Raw genomic sequence first — 26,024 nt, forward strand, 5'->3', positions numbered from 1 at the left:
AGGTCAGACACCAGGAGATATCTCCAGCCACTCCCAGCCATGAAGCCTGCAATGCGCCCTGCGCCACCAAGTTCTCACAACCCCATGGTGCATGGAGAAAGCAACAGTGGAGATGGCAGGGCAGAGAGGAGGGTGCCCGATGCCTGGTGTGGCAAGGACTCACAGGCTTCCTGTGGCTTAGGTGGACATCACAGTAGGTGGTATGGACTTAAGCTGAGATCCACCCCACCATCAAGATCAGGGGCTCTGGGAGCCAGAGCTATTCCACTTGCCTGAGAGAATTAGGATAAAAAGGGAGAATCTGAGCCAGAGCTGCATCTTCCAAGATCCCAAGAACCACATATGCATGCGTGCACACAGGCACACATGCACACACTTACATGCATGAACACACACACACTGCCCACACATGCATGTGCATAAGCACACACATGCACACACACATACACATGCATGCACACTTATACACACACACTGCCCACACAAGCACAGGCACACATACACATATGTACACACACACATGCATGCACATGTGGACACACACACACTGCTCACACACACATGTACATAAGCATATACTGCCCAGACAAGCACATGCACACATACACATATGTACATACCCACGCACATACACATGCATGCCCACATGTACACACACACTGCTCACACATGCATGTACATAAGCACACACTGCCCACAGAGGGAGCACAAGCATATATACACATATGTACATGCACACACATATATGCATGTGTGCACACGTGTACATGCACACACTGCCCACACAAGTATATGCACACATACACATATGTACTTGCACATGCACACACACATGCACATACACATATACACATGCATGCACACAGGTAGATGCACACACTGCCGACACAAGCACAGGCACACACACACATATGTACATGCCCACTCACACACACACACATGCACACACACATACCCCAGAGGGAAGCACCCACTTTCATATGAGATTCCCATTTCAACATGAACAGGACTGAGTCTTACTAACCAAAATGAGATTGTTATTTTTAATAACTCAAAGTGACTGGAAAGTTATAGAATGAGGTGTCCTAGAGGAAACCAGCTATCCAGCAAGAAAAACGAAGCTCAGCAGAGCACACAGGGGAGCAGTTATTAGAAAAAAAATAAAACAGTACAGAATCTTTTCCTGTTTACCTCACAGGCTGAGGCTCCTCACACAAACCGGCTCCATTAATTACTATTATCTTCCAGTTCCAGGCTGGGAAGCTTGCCTGGCATCCTCCCAGCACACAGAGGAAGCCTCTGTTAATTTGGGATTCTGAAGTTTAAACAAAAAAATAGGTGAGTCAGAGGCTTTCTCGCTGCAGCCAATTGCCTTCCTATCACAAAGTATGTGTGCAGGTGAGGTGGCCGGTCTGAAGGATCTGGAGGAAATTCTAAAACTGTTCAAGGCACAATAACATTCTCCTTCTAACACTAATTTCATTCCTTTCCTTCTCCCAGGAGATTCCATTTCCTCCCAAATTAAGATGGAGTATGAGAATGCACTGAGGAGCTGGAGGCAAGAGCTCCAGACTGGAGGCCAAGTGCTGTCATCTGCCAGCTGTGTGACCCGGCACAAATCTCTGTCCCACAGAGCTCAGCATCCTCACCTGCAGCGATCATAACACCCAGCTCGTCGGAGACCATGTGAGAATGCCTATGGTGACCTGCTGGACATGAGAGCGATTATCTAGAGGTTAAGGGGGTTCCCTTGGGATCTGAGTGCCCCAAGCCATGTGACCTTGGAAAAGCCACCTGCTCCCAGGCCTCAGTCTGCCCATCTGTCAAATGAAAGGAATGCTGGTATTTATGTCAGCGGTGTTGCAGGGATAGGATGGAAGGATGTAAAGCATTTGAAGCACATGGTAATCAGCCATCAGTGTTGTTTCCTTTAATTGCTTTAATAGCTTCCTAAAATCGGGGATTCAAGGGTCCTCAAAGGCACACCCAAGGTCTTTGACCTCAAACTGGGAACGGTTGTGTTACCCTTTTCTCTCACTCTCATGGGCCCCATGGCTCATTCTAGAGCTCATGTGAGTGATTACCTCTAGAAACCTTGGCATGCCTCCAGCTAACTACCACCACCCCGGAAATCAGAGCCGAGACTGTGGAAATAGCTCAGTCCCTCACTCAGGATCAGGGGAGGCAGCTGACAGATTTTAACCCCTCTTCTAAAGAGACAGTACATTGTCTCCACCCTGCTCTACTAGAGAAGCTTCCAGGGGTTTTTATTTTGTGAGCACCTATTTTGTGCCCGGCTTCTACCAGCTAACTTACTCTGCTGAGGGGACCCCCGAGATAACAAACACCATCACCCTGCTTCACAGGCGAGGGTGGCACAGTTGCTGCTGCAGTGGCACTGGGATCGGAGCCCAGGTCTGTCTGCCCCAAGCCCATTCCCTTGCCTCCCCATCCCGGCTTCGGCCGCCGGGCACCGAGCTTGCCACTTGCATGACCTTCCACTCTCCGGGAGAGACTTTGCTCGAAGGACGAAGGACGCTCAGGCGTTTCCTCTGATTACCGCAGGATGAGTCTTCCCCATTCACTCATCCTCCTGCCCATGAATCAAAGCTAGTCTTTTTTTTTCTCTCTCTGCCTCCAGCCCTTGAGTTTCCAATTTCACCATTAGCTCATTGAACAGTGGCAGCGTTCCCGAGCCTCGTTCAGGAAGACTTCATCTTCCACAGGACACAGAGGGAGCACGAGGAGGTAGAGCCCGAGGGGACTGGATCCGAGCCAGAATCGCACCAGCGCCCGTGGGGCCGCTCAGAGGCAAAGCCTGGGGCCCGTGCAGCTCCCTGGGCTCCCTATGGCTCTCCAGGCCTCTGTGTGCTCTGCAAATCAAGGGTCTGCCTCCTAAGCCCGGCAGATGCTGTGTGACATATAAACTGTAACGTGCTATAGGTATGTGAGGGGTAGGTATGGACTGGGTAGAAGAAGGGGCATGTACACAATGAAATGCGGCACCCATGCCAGGCACCTTTGCAAATGCCAGGGAGCAACGCTGTGTCCTTCACGATGCCTAGAGAATGCCCCAGCATGGAGACGAGCCATTGGGCCTCAAGCATGAGAGAAAGGGGTAACGCAACCGTTCCCAGTTTGAGGTCAAAGACCTTGGGAGTGTCTTTGAGGGCGCTTGGATCCCTGATTTTAGGAGTTGCAATTAAAGGAAACAGTACTGATGACTGATTACCATGTGCTCTGCTGAGTGCCCCAAAAGCTTTACCTCCTTTTGTCCTATCCCCGCAACACCGCTGATAGAAATGCCAGCCTCCCTTCCATTTGACAGATGAGCAAACTGAGGGCTGGGAGCAGGTGGCTTTCCCAAGGTCACAAGGGTTGGGGCATGGTGATCCTGGGACTCAGACCCCAAGGGAGACCCCTTAACCTCTAGCTGGTGTAGGGTCAACCATAGAGCACTGTGTCCCATCCAGGGAGGGGTCTAGGGGATGCAACTTCTCTACACCTCCCTCCACCACTACACCTGGCCAAGAGGGGCAGGCCCAAGCCCAAAAGAGGTGTCTACACTGGACTGCAATCCACCACAGGGTAGGGGGTGCCTGCCTGACACTTGCATCTGGAGGCAAGTGACCTTCACACCATGCTCAAGCTCAACTGGGAGCAAAGGGGAGACTGTAGATCTCAAGACAGCTGGAACACTGATGAAATCAGGCCAGGCTTCGTGGCTCACACCTCTAATTTCAGCACTTTGCGAGGCCGAGGCAGGAGGATCACTGAGGCCAGGGGTTTGAGACCAACCTGGGCAGCATTAGCAAGACCTCCATCTCTATAAAAATAAAAATTAATTAGCAAGGTGCAGTGGTGCATGCCTGTAGTCCTAGCTACTTTGGAGGCTGAGGTGGGAGGACTGCTTGAGCCCGGGAGGTTGAGGCTGCAGTGAGCTATGATCACACCACTGCACTTCAGCCTGGGTGACAGAGTGAGGCCCTGTCTCAAAAGAAAAAAAGAGTGTATTTGACCATTTTAAAACCAAAGCCTGTTAGTGTAAGGCATTGTCAGAAATAATTACACTCCCGTCCTTCTGATATCTGTGTGGTTTTATTGATTGATTAATTGATTGAGACAAGGTCTTGCTCTGTTGCCCAGGCTGGATTGCAGTGGTGTGATCATTGCTCACTACAGCCTCATATCCCTGGGCTCAGAGGATCCTCCCATCTCAGCCTCTCAGGTAGCTAGGACAACATGCACACACTACCACACCCCATTAATTGTTTTTTTCATTTTTTTGTAGAGATGGGGGTCTCGTTTTGTTTCCTAAGCTAGTCTCCAGCTCCTGGCTCAAGTGATCCTCCTGCCTCAGCCTCCCAAAGTGCTGAGATTACAGGCATAAGTCACTGTGCCTGGCCTCTTTTGTGGTTTACTATCCCTACAGGCTCTTCAATGCCAAGACATCTTGAGGCCTTGTCTAGAGGGTCTGAAATCTCCCTGGACTGAAAGGCAGGAAGACGTGGGCTCTTATCTAAGATCTACTAAATCCTACTTGCTATGTGCCCTTGGGTGAGTCCTGGCCCTCTATGGGCCTTGGTTTCTCATCTGTGAAATAAAGCAATAGATTCACCTGTCCTCTAAATGCCTTCTCATTCAGGCTTTCAGGGAGCCCAGCAAGTTACATGCCCTAGGTCTGTGGTACTGAGTGAAAGTCTATATATTTCTTTAAAAATATTTATTAAGCACCTACTCTGTCAGCTCCTATGTGTAGCCTCAGATTATCAGTTCAACCCCATGTAATAGGCATAGAAATGGAGGCATAGACTTTGACATAGAAATGGAGGCATTTCATCATTTGGAGAAGGAAGCAGAGCTTTCAGAGGGTGAAGTCACTTGCCCATTGTCTCACAGTGGCATTCAAACCCAGGCGCCAGGTATGAGCCCCTTCCATTTCATTCTGCCACCTCCCCCGTTAAGGGAAGCAGGAAGTGGAAAAGCTGCTTCTCCCTGCACATAACATCCTATAAGGTGCTACAATTTTCATTGCCCATTTCACAGAGCAGGACACGGAAGCACAGGCAGGTGCCCAGAGTCACACAGGATCTAAAGCCCCCTGCAGTCATATAAGCTTAACCATAAGCTACACGGCTGCCCCCACCTCAAGGCACTCAAAATAGGAGGGGAAGAAGACAGCAGGAAGCTTACAGGTGCCAGCCAGTTACTAGGTATGAGAGAGTGACACTGTGGAGGCCAAGAGGATCTGAAAAGGGACTTTGATCCCAGACCAGGACAGCAGGAGGCTGCCTGAAGGGACAGAGGCATGGAGGATGAACAGGATTCGCCAGGCAGGGGAGGAAGAAGACATCTCACAGAAAGAAACCAGAAAATAGCAAGCACAGAGCCCCTGATTCTGTGTGGGGGAGGGGGGGGCGGGCAGTGTGCCACTGGGCAAAGGATGTAAGCTTGGCAAAGCTTACTGCACTTCCTGGGGGATGGGGGAGACCAGGAATGGGGCAGTGGGGACCAGCAAGGTAGGAAGGAGTGCCTGCAACCAGCAGTGCAAGGAGGGGTGGGGTAGAGAGATGCTAAGGCATTATAGCACTGCTTCCCAAAGCCAGGTTCCAGTTTTTTGGGTTCTGTGGGCACTTAAGTCTGGAAGCCTGACTTCCGCATCCCTCTCTGGGAGAACCTTGGGCCCAGGAGCATAGGCAAGGCTCGAAGTCCCTCAGCCATAGAACCTGTTTAGCTGTTTAGTACAAGTTCTCAAACTTGCTTTGCCACAGAATCCTTGTGTGGTCATTTGAATTTTAATTTTGATAACCATATCTAAGATCCAGTGGAACTAACGTGCCACCGGACTTACTCTGAGGCAAGCGAGCTGTGGAAATGAGTGCACTGAGCGGAATTGAACCTGTGGTTCCCGCAGCATATGCCTGGCTCCTAGTAGGTACTCAGTGAATCTCTACCCGAAAGACCCACGGACAGAGGTGACCTTACCACCTGCTGGCAAGGTTTGGGTTTCTATGAGGGGCTTCTGCTGCCTCCTCCCTCCACTCCAGACCTTTTTACCCATGGGTATTTCTCGACCTCACTATGGGCCAGAGGCTTTCTGACTTGGTTTCCTTACAACAGCTTATCAAATTCACACTATCCTACGAGGCACTGAGAGGGTGAGAAACTGGCCCGTGGTTACTCAGCAAGCAAGTGTCAGAGTTTGCATTTTGATTCAGATTTGACTTACTCCAGAAACTTCTTTCTTTGTCACAGATTTTACTGAGTCTCAAAAATCTACCCTTATGCTTTCACCTCTTTGGCTTAACTGCTGCTGTTAAATATACACACTTGAGGTCTGTGTTATACTAGTAGACATTTACACTTTAGTGCGAATGTGTATTTTGAAAAGAGTGCCTGAGGTATGCATATACTACTAAAAATGCTGATGTTCATATTACCACTAGTACTGATATTAACGCTACTAATGTTTGTTATTTATTGAACACTTACTCTATGCCAGGTACTGTTATTAGCGCTTTAAAGTCATTAAATCTGGCCAGGTGCGGTGCCTCACACCTGTAATTCCAGCACTTTGGGAGGCCAAGGCGGGCGGATCACCTGAGGTCGGGAGTTCAAGACCAGCCTGACCAACATGGAGAAATCCTGTCTCTATTAAAATTTCAAAATTGTCCGGGCTTGGTGGCACATGCCTGTGGTCCCAGCTACTTGGGAGGCTGAGGCAGGGGAATCACTTGAACCCTGGAGATGGAGGCTAAGGTGAGCTGAGATCGCGCCATTGCACTCCAGCCTGGGTAGCAAGAGTGAAATTGTCTCAAAAAAATAAAAATTAAAAATTAAAAAAAATAAAGTCATTAAATCATTTAACTAGCACAATAATGTGATGGGATAATTATTCAACAAAAATCCACTCCCCTCTACCTCTCCCTAGGGGCGTACCCTTCTCTGCCCCATTGACTTGCTTTGGCCAATAGGACTTGCCCTTTTATTCCCCTCTTTGCCATGAGAACATGTAGCCCGTGGTCCAAAGAAGATGAAAGACAAATGGAGAATACCTGTGCTTAATCCACAGCTCAGGGCCAAGCCTAGCAAGCCCCACTTAGAAACACCAAACCCCAGCCGCCTCCTCCCCAACCTCTCTCCAGACGCAAGAATGAAAAAACAAGGCTTATTGTTGATGTTACTAAGTTTTAGGGTGGTTTGTTCTATAGAGATCACTGACTAAGACCCACAGACGCTACGATAACTCCCCGTTGACATATTTATAAAACCGACGCATGAGGAGATTTAGTAACTGACATGTGTTCACATGGCCAGTTAGTGACAGCAAAAATTTGAACCCAGCCAGCCTAGTTCCAGCACCCATCATCATACGATAGGGGTTGGGAATCATCTAGAACTAGTTCCAAAAGCTTGTTAACATCACAAACCAGAAGAGGCAAATAGCGGGCTTGGTTTATGTCAAAAGTCAACAGGAGATAGCACCTCCAAGCCAGAATCTGAACAGGCTGGGAAAAATCCCAAGATTGACATGAGCTGAAAGAACGTTTCGCCCTCAGCAGAGCTTCAAGGACTCTTCCTAGAGAAGAGGCACAGTTCCACAGAGAGGAGGCCAGAGAGCAGCAGGGCCAGCTCCAGTCGTGATTAACAGTTGCAGAACATGATAAAGTTCGTGGCCACCCTCTGGTAAGATGTCACTCACGGAACGTGTCCCCATCCAGCCTCCTGAGGAGGAGAGGAGGAGGCAATGGTGAGGGGAAAAGGACGGCAAGAAAAGGAGGTGGTTTATATATGAGAGATGGAAGGAAGCTGTCTGCCCTGCGCCATGGAATTCCTTTATTAAAAGAATTTTGGGCCGAGTGTGGTGGCTCATGCCTGTAATCCCAGCACTTCAGGAGGCCAAAGTGGGAGGATCGCCTGAGCCCAGGAGTTTGAGACCAGACTGGGCAATGTGGCAAAAACCTGTCTCTACAAAAAAACTTAAAATGAACCGAGCGTGGAGGCATCTGCTTGTAGTTCCAGCTAGTGTGTAGGTTGAGGCAGAAGGATCCGCTTGAGGTCAGATGGTTGAGAGGCAGTGAGCCATGATGTTGCCACTGCATTCCAATGTGGGAGACAAAGCAAGTCTGTCTCAAAAGAAGAAAGAAGGAAACCCAACTTCATGAATATCATGCTGTGAGTCCACTATGTTTCTTTCAGTATCCTTGCTGAGCCAATAGAGTAGTCAAGGCACAAAAGAGGGATGCGGCCTACTCCAGATAAAATAATACTGAGTAATTGTGAGTCAATAGGAATCCAGACCTCTCCAGGGTCCTGGACCAAGCACAGCTTGAGGATGCCATTTGCATCTGAATGTGAGCACTAGAAAGGCCCTTTGGCTTCCTGGTGTCCAAGTTCTGAGAGATGGGGAGATGGGGAGACCCAGAAGGGCCAATGATTGGCCAAAGCCACATGCAAAGCCCACCGGATTACTCTACAGGACGATCTGTAGTGATATCTCTTAACATTTCTATTCCCACTTGCCTCCCTCGTCACCCCTATGGTTCTCCCAACACCCTTTTCTCCAACACTTTGAAAAACTTATCCTGAGCCCAAAATAGAGGACTTCTTGTCCATTTCTTTCTCGTCCTTTCTTCTTGATTCTGTATCCCAAATCCTTCCAAAAAACTAGTCAAGAATCAGAAAAACCTGTTAGTTGACAGCAGGAAAGCAAAGGCCAGGAACACCCATTCAAGAATAAATTTGGCTTGCTCTTACCCAAAGAATAAGTTTCAGTTTATAGTTTATATATCCTTTTCTTTCACCTAATGTTCCATCCTCATCCTGTTCTCCCAATACACAGCTTCAGGGGTGATTTGACCATAAAGTGAACCAAGCAATTACCTATTCCCCAAACCCGTCATCCACAATTAATGCTCCCCAGGCTTAAGTCACAGTGGCAGAAGGATCTACGGGTCTCCACGTGCACTCTTCCGCTTTACCCAAATAAGCGATTTTTGTGAAGGTTACACTACAAATGTGCATGTGTAGCCAGCCATCTTTTCAAGGGAAACAGGGTGCTCAGGGGCATTTTATCTAGAGATTCCATTGAACTTGACATTGTCAGAAATTTATTTAGGACAAATGCAAACCAGCAGAACCGTGTAAAATATTCAGCATACAACATGAGTTGGATACAACCAGGTACCTCTGCCCTACCCTTGAGAATCTGGCTTGTGGACGCTCTTCCAACCCCTGAGCTGTTTGACCACAGGTAAATTCAGCTCATCAGAGGGCATCATCGCCTGGGCCTGGCCTGTCACACACACGGTCATCTGTCTACCCCAGCTCTCAGAACTCACTAACCAGACTGTGCTTCCAGTTGACATGGCATTTTATAAGCAGCATAGATCAACTGGAAAAGTGAATTACTCCTGGTTAGTGACTAATAATAAGATAATAACGTTATAACCACCTCCCAAAAAAATGTGTGGGAGCTGGAGAAAATGTAGCAAGAGCAGAAAAATTGAATTAAGTTATGCAAAAAAAAAATCAAGAGCGGGTGACTTTGCGAGAAGGCAAAGAGCAGTTAATTTGGCTTCAGAATTAAATTACTCCTCTGTTATAGATGAATTTAGCACCATGAATGTAGGTAAATGTATTTAAATGATCATAGAGCTTATAAATCCAATAAATCATTATGATCTTACTGAGATGTCTCAGTCCACTTTTTTGAACCTAAAAACACCTTATAACAGCTTGCAGTGAGGCCTGGGGCCTGCCGCTGTGCTGAAACAGGGTTCATCCTGGTCCACTATGATCCTTCTTTCTGGTTCTAGCTCAGAGACAGCTCTGGCCAGCCTCTCTGTCTGAACATCTCTCCCAGATGTCCATACAGGTCTCAGCTCCTTGAAGGGGCCTCCTCTGATCACCTCACCCAAAAAGGACACCACCTCTTCACTCTCAGCCTCAACTTCTCCCACTACCAGCCTTTCTCTCTCTCCCATAATCTTGTTTTGTATCTTTCATAGCCCTTCCTACTCTATGGAAGAATCCCATCTCACAGAGTGGTCCCTTCGAAGGCTCGCTGGAGTAAGTAGGAGATGGGAAAGACGGTAGGACGTGGTGTTTGAGAGGAAACCTGTGGAGCCAGGGAGCTCTGCCACTCACTCACTAAGACCAACCCTGGGCAGGTGACTGGATCTCACGGGGTCTCGCTCTTCTCATCTGTAAGGCCGGGATGACAATACCCACCTCCTAGGGCTGTTTTGAAGGTTTGACAAATGAATGGACGTAAGGCAATGAGAAGAATGCCCGGAACATAATAAGCTCTGTATGCATTTTTAAAACTTTCTTATTGTGGACTATTTCAAATACAGACAAAAGTAGAGAAAACCGTGCATGTTGAGCAGTCTTGATCTGAAAATCGGAAATCCAGACTGCTCCCAAATCCAAAACTTTTTGAGCACCAACAGGACCACAAGTGGAAAATTCCACACTTGACCTCATCATTCAGGAACTTCGTTTCATGCACAAAATTATTTAAAATATTGCATAAAATCACCTTCAGGCTATAAGGTATATATGAAACATAAATTTCGTGTTTTGAGTTGGATCCCATCCCCAAGATACCTCATTATGATATGTAAATCTTCCAAAATTCAAAAAAATCTGAATTCGAAGCACTTCTGGCCCCAAGCATTTTGTTTAAGGGATACTCGCCTGTTTAATAAATCCCTATTTACCCATTGCTGAGCTTCCACCATTGTTAATTTGTGGTCAATTGTGTTTCGTCTATATATTCATCCATTTCCCCCAACTTTAGGTTATTTAGAAACAAATTACAGACTTTACATAATTTGAACTGTAAATATTTCAGGAAGTATCGCTAAAAGATAAAGGCTCTTTATATTTTTTTAAACTTTAGAGACAGGGTCTCACTCTGCTGCCGAGGCTGGAGTTCAGTGGAATGATCACAGCTCACTGCAGCCTCAAACTCCTGGAAATCAAAAGATCCTCCTGCCTCAGCCTCCCAAGTAGCTGGGATCACAGGTCCATGCTGCTGTGCCCAGGTAATATCTTTCTTTGTTTATTTGTAATTTTTGTAGTGATGGGGTCTCACTGTATTGCCCAGGCTGATCTTGAACTCCTGGGCTCAGGCAATCCTCCTGCCTTGACCTACCAAACTGCTGAGATTACAGGCATAAGCTACCACACTTGGCTGAGGACTCTTTATTTTAAACATAACCACAATATCATTATCTTGCCAAAAAATAACTTAATACCATTATCACACCTTGAAATGGAACTTTTGTCTCCCTTGGCTTCTGCTATGCCTCCAGATCCTGGAATAAAATCTGGCATACAGTAGATGCTCAATAAATAGGTGTTGAATATAGGAATGAAATCTAGCATATGGTAGGTGCTCAGTAAATAGGTGTTGAATACAGGAATAACTTCTCTCTTTGCCTTAAAGGCCTCTGAAGCTTCCTCCATTCAGTTAGATTTGTCTGCTCTGTATACACTTTCATGTTAACTTTCGTTCGAATACTATTTAATATCCTATAGTCCTGGGGGCCGGGGGATAGGAGGCACTATGAAGGTATAAGAGCATCAACAACATTCAGCAACCATCTCCTGCTCCCCTGCTGAATGTCTGGCCCCACCTCAGGCACTGGGGACTCAGGGGTGGTGTAAGACACCATTGAATGAAACCAGCTCAAAATTCATGTAGAAGAATACAGAGCCAGGAACAGCCAGATCCTGCAAAAAAGAAGAATATGGGGGAAGAACTTGGCTTATTAGAGATCAGAACATATTAAGGCCCCTATAATCAAATCTGAATGGGGCTGGTGAGGAGGCAATACATAGATCAGTGGAACAGAACAGACAGCTCAGAACTAGATCAAAGTATTCATGAGAATTTAATATGTGGCAGAGATGGTATTTCAGTTCTGCTGGAGAAGGAGCAACTGTTTTATTAATCATGCCAACACAACCAGCTAGCTTTTGTAAGAAAGTTGAAACTTCCTCTTACAATCAAACACATAAATAAACCCCAGATGGATTAAAGAGTTAACAGCCTCCAAAATTAAAATAATAAATATCTTGGAAGAAAATGTACAGAATGACAAGGGTGAACTCAGGGCATTTTCAAAAACATCAAGAGAGTCGTATTTTTAAAGAAAGACATATTTTACTACATAAAAATTACTTTTGTGGCAACAGATATTCACAACATTGATATAAAAACAAAAGATTTCGGCATAAAACTATTTGCAACACAGATGTCAAACAAAATGTTAATATCTATATATGCAAAGAGCTGTTACAAACTGGTAAGAAACAAAACAAGGAGAACTGGAGTTAGGCAAAGGATAAAAATAGGCAAGACATAGCGACAAACATGCAGCAAGATGCACAAACTCCTACTGTATAGGACATTAACTGAGATTTCATTTTGCCCCTATTAGACAGGCAAAAATTAAAAATAATGCTAACACCTGTTGCTGGAATGGATGCTGGTAAACAGTAGGCAAGAGCTCATGAATTGCCAGAGAAAATGCAAAGTGTTACGGCACTTTTGGAAAGCAATCTGGCAACGTTGACTAAAATTGAAAAAAAAAAAAAAAAAAAAAAAAAAAAAAAAAATAAAAAAAAAAAAAAAAAAAAAAAAAAAAAAAAAAAAAAAATAAAAAGAACTTGGGTGATGGGATCAATCGTACCCCAATCAGCATTATGGAATACACATGGGTAACAAATCTGCACATATAGACCCAAAAAAAAAAAAAAAAAAAAAAAAAAAAAAGGCTCTTCAATTGAGCAATCCCCCTCCTGGGAATCTATTCCATCAAAATAAAATCTCCAGTTAGAAGGACGTATGTGCAAGGAAGTTTATTGCAGCACTGTTTATAGCAGAGGGGGGAAAAAAAGGAAATGAAGTGAATGTCCATCAATAGAAGACCAGATGAAGAAATTATAGTAGATCCTCACTTTGAAAAATGATGCTGCCATTAAAAGAATGAATCAGAGCTACAGAGGCTGACTTGGAGGAATTCCCACAGGTGGTGGTGTTTGAATGAGTAAAGCAAGATACAGACAGCATCCCTCATATAATCCCATTCTGTAAAAGAATGACCCGACTCTCTGTGTGTGAGTGTGCGTCTGGATATGTGCAGGTGTGTTTATGTGTGAAGATGATCTGCGTATCTGTTTTGTTTATGACTGCTTGGACATGTAGAAGCATACTGGTTGTTAACGTGGGTAGGAAGAGACGGAAGAGGGAGAGATACATGAAGAGGAAAGAGACAAGCAAAAGAGAAAAAAAAGAAAGGCTGAAAAAGGACTAGCGGGTATGACTTCACCTCAATGATGCCCTTCTGCAGGTTATCTACGTATGTATCTATGTATAAGGACAAAATGATTTCGTGGGAGAATGCATAGCACAAAAGGGCCTGGCTTGTTCAGAGAAACAAGAGGAATGTAGCTAGAACTCTGTGGGAGTAGAGGAGGAAGGTGATGGATGAGACTGAAGGTCAGATCTCACAAGCTGTGTGTAGACGTCATCAAAGGTTCTAAGCAGGGAAATGCTACAATCTCACACCTTTCTTGAGCATTCTCTATGTACCACAGAGTCTTAGGTCCTCGATATAAACTCATGAATTCTATACTAAGGACTCATTATTTTTCCCATTTTCCAGATGAAGAAACGAGGCTTCGTGAAGGGGAGGCACCCTCCCCGAGGTCACTCTAACCCAGTCTTCTGGCTCCAGACCCCATGTTCTTTCCACTATCCCACTCGGTTTGGTCTCCACAGGTAAACAGAGTCCACTTAGCAGCAAGGGCAGGCCTCATCCTAAGCCCTGAAGCTCAGCAAGGAGCTGGGAAGAGGTCCAGGGCTCAGCAGACACCCACTTGCCACTCTGAGTCAGTGGAAGTAGGGGAGGCACCTAACCTGCAGAGTCTCTCCCCACTCTGGGGCCCTGATTGTGTACTGGGCACGACTTTGCCAACAGGCAAAGCTGTGTGCAAATTACAGCTCTGCCATTTGCTGGCTGTTTGGCTTGGCAGGGTCAACCCCGAGCTTCAGTTTTCCTAAGGTTTTTACAGCATTAAAGGAGAAAATACCCGGCACAGAGTAGGTAATCTATTAATAGGAGTCTCTATAGTGCAAGAGCCTCAGGGCCTAGAATCTTGATGCTATCACATATTAGCTGTGTGACCTTGGGCAAATTGCTTACCCTCTCTGTGCCTCAGGTTCCCCATCTGTAAAATGAGAGACATGACAGAATTTCCCTTGAGGACTTGCTATAAAGGTTAACTGAAGGGCCAGGCACTATGGCTCACGCCTGTAATCCCAATACTTTGAGAGGCTAAGGTGAGTGGATCACTTGAGGTCAGGAGTTTGAGGCCAGCCTGTCCAACATGGCTAAACCCCATCTCTACTAAAACTACAAAATTATCTGGGTGTGGTGGTGCATCTGTAATCCCAGCTACTTGGGAGACTGAGGCAGGAGAATCGCTTGAACCCGGGAGGCAGACGTTGCGATGATGTGAGATCGTACCATTGCACTCCAGCCTGAGCAATAAGGCCAAAACTCCGTCTCAAAAAAAAAAAAAGGTTAAATGAGTTCCTATGACGTGAAGCATACCAAGCACACAGCCATGGTCCCTAAGTGTCATGGTAACCGGGCGGTCAACAGGGGTCTCCTGCTATGGAGGAGAATATGCTGTGATTATCAATTTCCCTCCTCTTCTCTCTAACCAACCCCCATCCCACATTCACCAACGAGTTGTGTGCATTCAGGCCCCGTTCTGTGCCAAACCCTGTGTGAGATGCAAAGAGCACAATGACAGCCACAAGAGACACGGACCCTGTCGTTCAGAACTTGAGGCTTCTCAGGAAAGACGATAAAACAGCATTTGCCGCACAGGAGGTGAGGACCCTGGGAAGGGTCTGCGGGAAGCTAACTAGGCCAGCAAACCTAGCCCAGTCTGGGGGCCAGGGATCCACTCCTGGGTGCCTGTGGAAGCCCCCCCACGTCCCTCCACATGGCGGTGCATTCTGAATTCCAAGCAGGCTGTGGAGTGGGTTGGCGTGTTAGCACATAGCAGGTTACTTGGCTCAGATGAGACTACTCACAAACATACCAGCTAGCCTAACTGATACCAACAGAGGGACTCAGGCACCGTAGGTTGTTGAAGAGGGAGCTATTTTAGGAAAAGAGGAACTTGACATTCTACGAAACCCATCAGGAGCCGGGAGACAGGGTCCTTGTCTACCCATTACAGTCTGCTTCTAATCAGACCTGTTTTCAGGACATGTGCTGGGCCACATCTTAGAGATGCTCAGAATCCTTGGTGATTTTGACCTCCTCTGTAAGGAGCCAGCTCAGCCATGTTTATGGAATTGGTGGTGCACTGGCGGCGCATGACAAAGCACTCATTATGAAACTTTACCAGGAGCCGGGTGCAGTGGCTCATGCCTGTAATCCCAGCACTTTGGGAGGCCGAGGTGAATGGATCACCTGAGGTCAGGCAGGAGTTCAAGACCAGCCTGACCAATATGGTGAAACCCCATCTCTAGTAAAAATACAAAAATCAGTCAGGTGTAGTGACACGCACCTGTAGTCTCAGTGACTCGGGAGGCTGAGACAGGAGAATCGCTTGAACCCAGGAGGCGGAGGTTCCAGTGAGCGGAGAACGCAGCACTGCACTCCAGCCTGGGCGACAGAGCAAGATTTCATCGAAAGAAAGAAAAAAAGAAAGAAAGGAAGAAAAGAAGGAAGGAAGGAAGGAAGGTAGGTTGGTTACCAGGAGAAAGCCCCATTCGATCCCTGTGATTAAAACAGCCCTGTGACTCCACCAACACACCCATTTTACAGATAAGCAAGAAGTCAGAGAGAGGTAGAATAACCTGTCCCAAGTTCGGGAGAGTGGGGCAGAGCCAGTATTTCTTGAGCCCTTGGACCTAGGAGCAGCCTACTGGTCTCTCACCTATTGCTCTTTGGCTCTATTCTCAATATAATGCCAACACCCCCTTCACTTGCATCAGACGCATGAAAAGAAACTCCACCAAGCTCAGAACACTTTGCTATTGAGCCAGCCTTGGAGGTGACTAATGATTCTTTAAGCCTTGCAGGGTAGAGAAGCCCTGTTCCTTAAAAGGCAGGACAGCAGGCTGTTGAACTGCGATTCAACTGGGGGAAGGAGAAAGGTCACCTCCTCCATGAAGCCCTCCCTGCCTTGTCCCTGTCACCCACCCCATGGACATCCTTGATCACGCTGCATTCAGTCATTGGTTCCTGCCAGTGACTTAGTTATGTTTATCTTTGTATTCACTGTACAGAGTTTAGCACATAGTAGGCACTAAGCTGAATTCAAGGCAACCCTGAACAGGCCCCGCCTCCCTTTCCTGCTGATCTCTGCCAGTTCCCTCCTAGCACTTCGGAGAAACAGAATTACCTGTAGCTCCCACAAATACACCATGCACTTACCACGATTACAATTAAACAATCAATCAATCATGTAGTCAATTACATAGAGGCTGCCTCCTGGGAACTTATGTTCTAATGTTCCCAGAGGCAGGAGTATGCCAGTCCCTTTCACTGATGTTAGGGGCTCAACAAACTTATGGGGCTTAATTTTTTTAAAAAAAGTGTTTTAAGCCGGGCGCGGTGGCTCACGCCTATAATCCCAGCACTTTGGGAGGCTGAGGCGGGTGGATCACGAGGTCAAGAGATCGAGACCATCCTGGTCAACAAGGTGAAACCCCGTCTCTACTAAAAATACAAAACATTAGCTGGGCATGGTGGCACATGCCTGTAATCCCAGCTACTCAGGAGGCTGAGGCAGGAGAATTGCCTGAACCCAGGAGGCGGAGGTTGCGGTGAGCCGAGATCGTGCCATTGCACTCCAGCCTGGGTAACATGAGTGAAACTCCATCTCAAAAAAAAAAAAAAAAAAAAAAAAAAAGTGTTTTAAGATATGAGGTCTTACTCATCTCTTAAAACATCTCTTGTCACCCAGGCTCAAGTGCGGTGGCATGCTTATAGTTCACTGCAGCCTCCAACTCCTGGGCTCAAGTGATCCTTCCACCTCAGCCTCCCCAGTAGCTGGGACTACAGACGTGAGCCACATGTGGCTCACATCTGTATTTTTTTGTAGAGATGGGGGTCTCACTATGTTTTCCAGGCTAGTATCCAATTTTTCTGGCCCTGAGCAATCCTCCTGCCTCGACCTCCCAAAGCTCTGGGATTATAGATATTTGCCACTGCACTCAGAACCAACAAACTTTTGTTGAATAACTATTTTATGCCCCATATAGGTTGGGTCGGCTATTCCCTTTGCCTAGAAAACCTTTCCCTGGCCTTCTGTGGATAAGTCTTCCACTTATCCTTCAAGCCCCAGAGCAGCTGTCCTAGCTCCTGGAAGCCCTTCCTGAATACCCAGGTGGTGTTCCCTGTCCACTACGGGGTGTGACCCCTAGAACGCTTCCCTCTGCCCCTCCCCATTCTGTTGCCCACATTATATTGAGCTCTGCTTGCAGATCTCTCTCCACTTGACAGTGACTGCCTCTGAGCAGGGACACGTCTGTTTCTTTCTTTCTTTCTTTTGGTATTTTATTCAAAGCACATAACACCCAGTAGGAGCTCACCATGTAGCTAATATTTATTTAGGGCTTACTATAAAGTAGGCACTGGAAGTACTTTCTCTACATTATTTTATTTAATTATCAGAACAGCACCTCGAGGCAGGTGATTCTGCCCCCATTTTCCAGACAGGGCCAGTAAGACCTCGGACTGTTGTCACGTGAGGCCACAATGCTGGCCAGCATCAGACTGGACCCTGACCCCCGGGGTCACTCTGCAGCCTGCATGGCATCCAGCCCTGTCCCCACCAATCCTGGAGACACCCCCTTCTTGATCTGCTGAAATCCACACGGAAAGAAGCCCCCTCCTTTTCTCTCCTTGTCACCTCTCCAGGTTCCACTCTGCCCAGGGACCTCTGACGCCATCCATTGCCTTCTCTCGAAGACCCCATTGCCCTCCCTGTGCAGAGATGCAGGCCAGCTCTCCCGGGATATTCCAACCAGGTCATTCCCTTTCCTCCCTCCTCTTCCTGCTTTGCTTCCACTTCTCAGCCTGCTGACCCAGGGGTTTTCCCATTCAGTCCACAGGTATTTGCCACATTGGGCCACACATATTTACTGTGTGCCAGACACCATGTATGAGGCAGGGAAACAGTAACATAGTCATGCCCCATCCTTGCCCTATAAATAAGAAAATAAAAACCTACAGGAGGTGAGGGCTGCTACCAAGGGGGAAGGAGGAAATATCAGCAGATGAATAGTTTGCAATGATGGGGAATGGGTCAGACTTTATTGGGTGGTCAACTGGGCCTCTCGGAGCAGACACCTGTGGGAAAAAGGGCATGAACTGGGTGCCAGGAGGGGAGTGGTCCAGGCAGAGAAACTGTGATGCCAAGGCCCTGAGTGGGCATGGGACCAGGATCCAGGGACAGAGGGAGGCTGATGTGGCTGGAGGGAGGAAGAGCAGGAGAGTGGGATGGTGAGGGGGCTGAGCCTGGTCAGCAGCCCATGCAGGACCGTTCTGTGTCCCCTCCCAACCTTACTCGCCCAAGTAGTTTGCATACATGTCACTGTCTCCATCTGCCATTGGATGGTTGTTCCCTTAAAAGTCGCTAGAAATGGCCCTGCTTCCTGTCCCTGGCCTCTCACAATCTTTTTTTTTTTTTTTTTTTTTTTTTTTTTTTTTTTTTTTTTTGGTTTTTTTCTTTTGATTTTTTTTTATATATCTTTAAGTCCATTTATTTCTTTTTTTTTTTTTTCTGAGACACAGCCTCACTCTGTCACCCAGGCTGGAGTGCAGTGGCGTGATCTTGGCTCACTGCAACCTCTGCCATCCAGGTTCAAGCGATTCCCCTGCCTCAGCCTCCCGAGTAGCTAGGGTTACAGGTGTGTGCCACCACGCCTGGCTAATTTTTGTATTTTTTTGTTTTTGAGATGGAGTCTCACTCTGTTGCCAGGCTGGAGTGCAGTGGTGCAATCTCGGCTCACTGCAATCTCCGCCTCCCAGGTTCAAGCGATTCTCCTGCCTCAGCCTCCCAAGTGACTGGAATTGCAGATGCGCACCACCAAGCCCAGCTAATTTTTGTATTTTTAGTAGAGAAGGGGTTTCACCATGTTGGCCAGGATGGTCTTGATCTCTTGACCTCGTGATCCACCCACCTCAGCCTCCCAAAGTGCTGGGTTAACAGGCATGAGCCTCTGAGCCCAGCCCTCTCACATTCTTCTTCTTGCTAACCCTCTGCATCTTTATGTGCACATTTTTATTTTTTCTACTCTGTAACTTTATGATTAATTTACTATCAGAATTTTCTTTGTCGAATTTTAGTTTTGGGGGAATTTCCACACCAGCCTGGGGGTGGTGGGGTGGAAGGCTAGCGTGCTCGGTGGCTCAGGACTCTCTTGGGGGTGACAGTCCCGTCCTGAGTGGGAAAGTGGCTTCTCTGTGGGAATTCTTGTTCTGGACATGGCTATACCCAGGGTTTCTGCTTTCTGTTCTCACCAGACTCAGAACTAACCACTACCCTTCAACACACCCCTTTCCAAGCTTGGCCAGCCCCACCCTGCCCATCACCTCCTTTGGCATCAGACCCTGGGGCTCCCTGAGGCTTCTTGGGCAGCTCCCAGATACAAGAAGTAAAACCTGCCATTTCTCTACATCGCCTTCCCTCCCAGCCCTGGGGCTGACAGCCCCAGCTGGGCCTCTCTGCAGCAGGTGCTCCAGCATGGGGCTGAGCAGCTCTGTGGCCCAAGAGGAAGAGCAGGCCCTAGGGAAGCAGCAAGGGTGGCACCAGGCCTGTGCCACCTCCCCAAGTCTTACCCTCACTCCACCTCACTCCTGCACACACCCCATCCTCCCGCCATCAATTCAGGGCACCCTCATTTCCCCGAGCCACACTCACCCACCAACGTTCAGGGCCTTCCAGAGACCTGCTCCTTCCATCTCCTAAATACTTAAATAGGATTTCCCTTGTTTAATCCCAACAACCTAACCTTATTCATACATTCAAAAAACATTCCCTGAGCACCTATGCTGTTCCAGGCACTTTCTAGGCACTGGGGATACTGCAATGAACAAGATACATATAGTCTGATGACTTGGGGGAGGTGGGTGGACCGGGAGAGATTTGAGATGATAAACGAGAGAATGGGAGGCTGCGATCATGAAAACAAAGCAGCCCAGTGTCATCCAGAGTGACCAGCACTGCCGTCCCAGAGGCGACACTGAAGCTGAATGATGTGCTGGGGAGAAAAGCATTCCTGCAGGGGAGGCGAAAGTGCAAAGGACCTACAAGAAGAACAAACTAGATCTCTATTTACAAGTGAGGAAGCTGAGGCTCAGAGGGGTTACGTCGCTGCCTAAGATCACCACGCATAAGTGGCAGAGAGCCAAGATTCAAACCGAGGTCCATCTGAGGCACAGCCCGTTCTCTTCCCACTTTGCTCCTGGCAGGACGAGGGCCCCAGGACAGCAATGCCAGTGGATGGTCCCTAACCCCAGGCACAGCAGTCTCTCTGGATTGGGTCCCAGCCTTCCTGTCCACCCGTCAGTCACACCAGCTTCCTGAGGTCCCTCGTGTGGCTTCACACCTCTTTGCACTTGCATGTGTGACCGCCTGCTTGGAAGGCCCTCCTCTGTTCCTTCCCCATTTGTGATCTTTTCCCCTGGGCTTTGAGGGTCAGCTTGTCCCCAAAGCCTTTGGAGACACTGCAAGACATAAATGCATGCTTCCTGACCTAGACTTCCTCAGCCCATGTCTTATTTTGTTCATTTATTCATCAAATAAGCACTGCAGACCTACTATGTACCAGCTCTGCGGTCCCAGAGAGCAGAGCAGGCTTGCTTATCTGTGGGAACCAACAGCTGTGAGAACTGGTGCACCAGACAAGTTCAGACACCAAACAGCAATTCCAAAGCATGGAAGTGCCACGAGAGGATGAAAACAGGGACTGTGGGCATGTGCAGTGGGGAATACCAGATACCCACCCCTCTCCCAGGCTGGTTGGAGTGGCCTGGATCAGCTGTGTACTTGTCAGTCTTCCTGATTATGATATTTTAATCCCATCTGCATCTCTTATATCTCAGCACAGGGCCTGACACAGAGAAGACATGCATTTGAAATTTTACATCAGGAAAGATACTCATTTTTATCGAACACCTACTGTGTCCTAGGCTCTGTTCCAAGTGTTGGAAATACAATGCGAACAGCCCAAATCTCTGCCTTCATGAGGCTTACAGTCCAGTGGGACTAGAATATAATTGCATGACTTCTTTACATTGCTAATTAGTGAAGTCACATGCCAAGAAGACATAGGCTGGGAGCTGGGAGTGAAGAGGTAATAGAATGTAGCAAAACTAAATACACGGCCCAAGCAGAATTCTTGGCTTTCCCTGCCTCCCTGTGCCACCATCCCCACGCACCCTCGCCACCCACACACCCACCCCAGCCTGCTCTGGCCTCGGAGTTGCCCATCTCAGTAAACAGACATTAATAGTCATCAATTTCTTCCCAAATGCCCCTAATTACCTTCACTTTTCCCCATCCCATTGCCACTGTGCTGGTCCAACAGCTCAGTAGCAATTGCCTTACTGTCTCCCACCCTGCAGAGCTGGTTCTCACCTTCCAAATCCCACCAGCTTCTGCGACTGTTGTTTATCCTCCAGCCTCCCCTCCATGGTCTCCAAGTTCTTGGCCTAAAACATTTGCTATCATTGTCTTAGGATCAGCCATGCTTCGTATTTTTCCCTCTGAAACTGACCAACCATCTTTCTCATACTTCTGAACCTTTGCACAAACTACTCTCCCAGCCTGAAATGTTCCTCTTCTCAGCTTCCCTTCCACCCTCCACCCACCCCCAGCTTGGCCTAGGTACCTCTTTCTCATTCCTACACCTCAGTTTAAATATCCTGTCCTCAGGGAAGATGTCCCTCGGCCCCTAAGGTTGAGTTTGGTCTCCCTGCCCCACGGCCCCACAGAAGCCTTTGCCTTTCTTTCTTTACCTCGATGTGGACATTCTTCACCTGTCTACTCCTCTTGCTTGTCTGTAGGTTCTTGGAGGCAGGGACTATGTCTGTCAGCTCACCGTCAGCAGGAATTAGCATGGTATCTCACAGACAGCAGGTGCCCAGTTCTTTGAATGAATAAACTTTGGCCTTGTAGTGAGTAACACTTGAAGCAGTGCAAAGTGTTCAAATATCCCCTGTTACATTTACTTGAAATATGACCTTGCACTTGATAGATGACCTCTCTGAGCCTCTGTTTACTCTCCCTATAGGAAAAGTTATAAATATGCATTTGCAGGATTGTTGGGGAGTTACGTGTGAGAATCTGCATGAAAAGGCCTGGCTCCTAGGAGTTCTCCACGAATGTTTGCTAAATCTGTGAATGAGAAGTAAATAGTCTTGGTGCAATACTCTTACTCAGAAAGCTCATATCTTGAGTGAAGACACAGCAGTTAAGGCAGAGGCTCTCAAGCCAGGCTGCTGGACTAGACTCCCAGTTCTGCCACTTACTGTCTGAGCAACCTTATGCCAGATACTTAAACCATTATGTGACTCAGTTTCCTCATCCGTAAAATGAGAATAATGATGGCACCTACCTCAAAGGATCATTGTGGGATTCAGCTTAGGTCTGTGCCTGGCACACAGCACATGCCCAACAAATGTTAGCTGTTCTCATTGCTATTAATGTATTATGCTGACAACCATACCATAATGCTCACATCCATGGTCCTCCTAGAAAGATGAAGAGACAAATTTCCAGAGAGGTTAAATGACTGGCCAAGGACAAATGTGAGGAAATGGCAGCCTTGTGCTTCAAGGCCAGGTCTGCTGCGCCCAAATCCCATGTTATTTTCACTACATCAAAGGAGCAACTCAAAAAAGGCCTGTGGCATTTCAGCCAATTTCCTCTAAGCCCTTCCCAAGTAACCAACTGCAGGCACACAAAGCTGCTCCCCTAAGAGTATCCATTTAGCAGCTACTAAGTACTAAGTGTGCCTGGTGCGCCCCAACCACCTAACGGGGCTTGCACCAAGCCAGCTCTTCCCAGGAAGCCTCACCCGGTCAGCAGAAGGGACCTAAGGAGAAGAACTAGATTGGGGAGGGGAGGGGGGCTGGTACATGAACCACATGGAAGAAGAATCTGGAGGCCAGGTGCTGTGGCTCACGCCTTTAATCCCAGCAGTTTGGGAGTCCAAGGCGGGCTGACTGAGGTCAAGACTGAGGTCAGGACTTTGTACCTGAGGTCAGGACTTCAAGATCAGCCTGGCCAACATGGTGAAACCCTGTCTCTACTAAAAATACAAAAAATTAGCCAGGCACGGTGGCAGGCACCTGTAATTTCAGTTACTTGGGAGGCTGAGACAGGAGAATCACTTGAACCCAGGAGGCAGAGGTTGCAGTGAGCCAAGATCACACCATTGCACTCCAGCCTGGGCAACAGAGGGAGACGCCATCTCAAAGAAGAAGAAGTAGAGGAAGAAGAAGAAGGAAAAAGAGGAGGAGGAGGAGGAGGAGAAGATGAAGGAGAAGGAGAGGAGGAGGAGGAAGAAGCTGGAGAGCAATTTGGATGTAAAAGAGTGTAGGAGAAATAAAAGAAAACCCACACTTATTGAGTGCCTACTATGTGTGAGGCACTTCACATCTACTATTTAACCCTTATTGTGATCAATCCAGACATTGTTCATCAAATATCTACTATGCATAAAGCTACACTCCAGGTCCCAATGACATAACAGTGAACAAGAAATAGCTGTTGACCTCAAAGAGCTTTCAAGTCAGTGAAGAAGACAACACATACACAATAATGTGCTATACAGGCGATGGTGGAGGTCTGAATAGGGTGAGTGACTTGGCGGTGAAAAGCAGAGAGTAGCTGGAAAGAACTTCAGAAAGGAGCAGGTAGGGACTAAAGTGCCCATTTAACAGATGGTAAAACTGAGGCTCTAGGAACTTAACTTGTTTGAAGCCATACCCTTACTGAGTAGCAGAGTCAGGCTGTGCCCCAGGCCCATTCTGTCTCCAGTAGTCTCTGCTCTGTCCATGCTGGCAGGCTAAAAGCTGTTGCTTTCCTCCCCCACCCTTCTTTCTTTTCTCAATGATCATCTGGCCAGAAAATTAATCAAATGCTGCTAAATCTGCAGCTGCTGTCAGTGGCTAAGATGTTAGCAGATTCTGTGGAGAAACAGAAGTTTCTGAGCTTCTGGACTGATTTCTTTTGAGCAAAACATTCAAGGGTTGGTCTAAAAAGGGGAGGGAGAGGAGAAGAAGGGCTCTATCTGCAGTCTAAAGGGACTTTTTGGACAGGTCAAAGACAACCAAGGTGATAGCAATAAGTGAAGGCAAGCCTCTTTGGCTCATGTGACTACCCTGAAGCTTCTCTCCACTCCCCGCAAAAGGCCCAGCCTAAGAGGACTTGGTGTTTGCCCCTCACCTTTTCTTCAAGGACAGAAGCCATGAAAATCAGCCACCTGAGCCACTGGCTGGATGCTAGATTCCCTGCTATATGGGATCAGCAGATCAGATTCTCCCCATTCCAGTTCCTATCCCCATCCTCACAGGACAAGAAATCAAAGTGAAGAAGTCTTCAGCCTGCAAATACAGCTCTTGATGTACCCTAAAGGTACCTTAGCAGAGGTTGCAGAAACCTTGGTTCTGCTCTCCAGACCCCAGGACCCTCTCCCAGACACCAGAAGCACAGCAATTGCCCCTCACAGAAGCCTTTCTCTTCTAAGAAAAGAACAGAGTGGGAGAAAGGAAGTTCTGTGCTGGGTGGGGAAACAGGTAGTTTTTCTATGTCAAGAAAAATGCACTGGTCATACCTGCAGACCAACTCTGAACTGAGAGAAGGAAGTTAAGCAATGGACTTTACACCAAAGAAAGACTGTTTTTAATTCAGTCATCTTTAACATACTCTCTGATAAGCACCAGATCGCTGAGAAATTTTCAAGCAAATAATGTCAAGGGAAAAAAAAGTAGAGGGAGAGAGAAGAAACTATTGAATAATTGAGTTATGGGACTGAAACATCTCAACTCCTCCCACCTCAAGTGACCCATCAGACTCACACGCTCTCCAGGGTCCCCCACACACACACATGCACACACACGAAATAACAAAAACATGTACGCACATCATGTCTCATGTGCAGTCACTCACTTAACTATAAAATTGATCAGAGAAAAAATGTAATCCATAGCAGCGGGAATTAATGTGCTTCTTTCTACCAGAGGTCACATTAAGGAAATGTTGCACACAGAAAAATGAGAGGTGACACTGTAATTAAGCCACAGACAATGATACTTCTGAGAAAGAGGGGAGGGTTTTGGTGTTCCAGTGTTCATAGAATGAAGATTTTTTTATCTCTTCCAAACCAGCTTATGAACGACATAGGAAACTCAGAAGGATTCACATTTCACCCACTTTCCCGGAGAACGGAGAACATGTTTATCCTTGAAATGAAAATCATTGCCCAAGCCCCAGTTACGAGTCGCCCTTTTGCACCCTTTTCCATGAATAATCTTCCCAAAATGTCTGCTTGTAGAAGCAAGATTTGAAATTTCACGGAAAACTACAGGGAGACACAGACAGAGCAATGCACACCCCCTGGTAGCCAGAGAGAGACAAAGAGAGGAGAGAGGAAAACCGAAAGAAGATCCATCTAACGGACTGATAAAATAAAACAAATCTCCAGAAAAGCAAAGTGAACATGATGATTAAACACACACACACACACACACACACACACACACACACACTCACAAAGACATGTTTGTAATTACCCGTCCAGATTACATTCTCACCGCTTCCAAGCAGAGAAACGGCTGGTTGAAGTTTTGTGCCCGTCTGACTGTGAGGGGAGGGTTGTATTTGAAGCTCTGGGCACGTAGAGATGGAATGAGAAGGAGGCTGAGCTGGAAGAAACACCAAGTTGGGGGAAGGGGAGAGAGAGAGAGAGA

General features: G+C 47.2%; 1 long non-coding RNA gene across 1 annotated transcript; it reads right to left on the reverse strand.

Annotated features, from left to right (window-relative positions):
- Nucleotides 1–26,016, reverse strand: LOC119469583. Its single transcript, XR_005198419.1, has 3 exons — nucleotides 25,848–26,016; nucleotides 1,192–1,315; nucleotides 1–272 (listed from the first exon to the last, which is right to left on the reverse strand). It is a non-coding gene; the product is annotated as an uncharacterized LOC119469583 (long non-coding RNA).
- Between the last annotated feature and the right edge of the window lie 8 nt (nucleotides 26,017–26,024).

Source organism: Cebus imitator, unplaced genomic scaffold, assembly GCF_001604975.1.
Source record: "Cebus imitator isolate Cc_AM_T3 unplaced genomic scaffold, Cebus_imitator-1.0 Scaffold722, whole genome shotgun sequence".
In the NCBI taxonomy this organism is placed as follows: Eukaryota; Metazoa; Chordata; class Mammalia; order Primates; family Cebidae; genus Cebus; species Cebus imitator.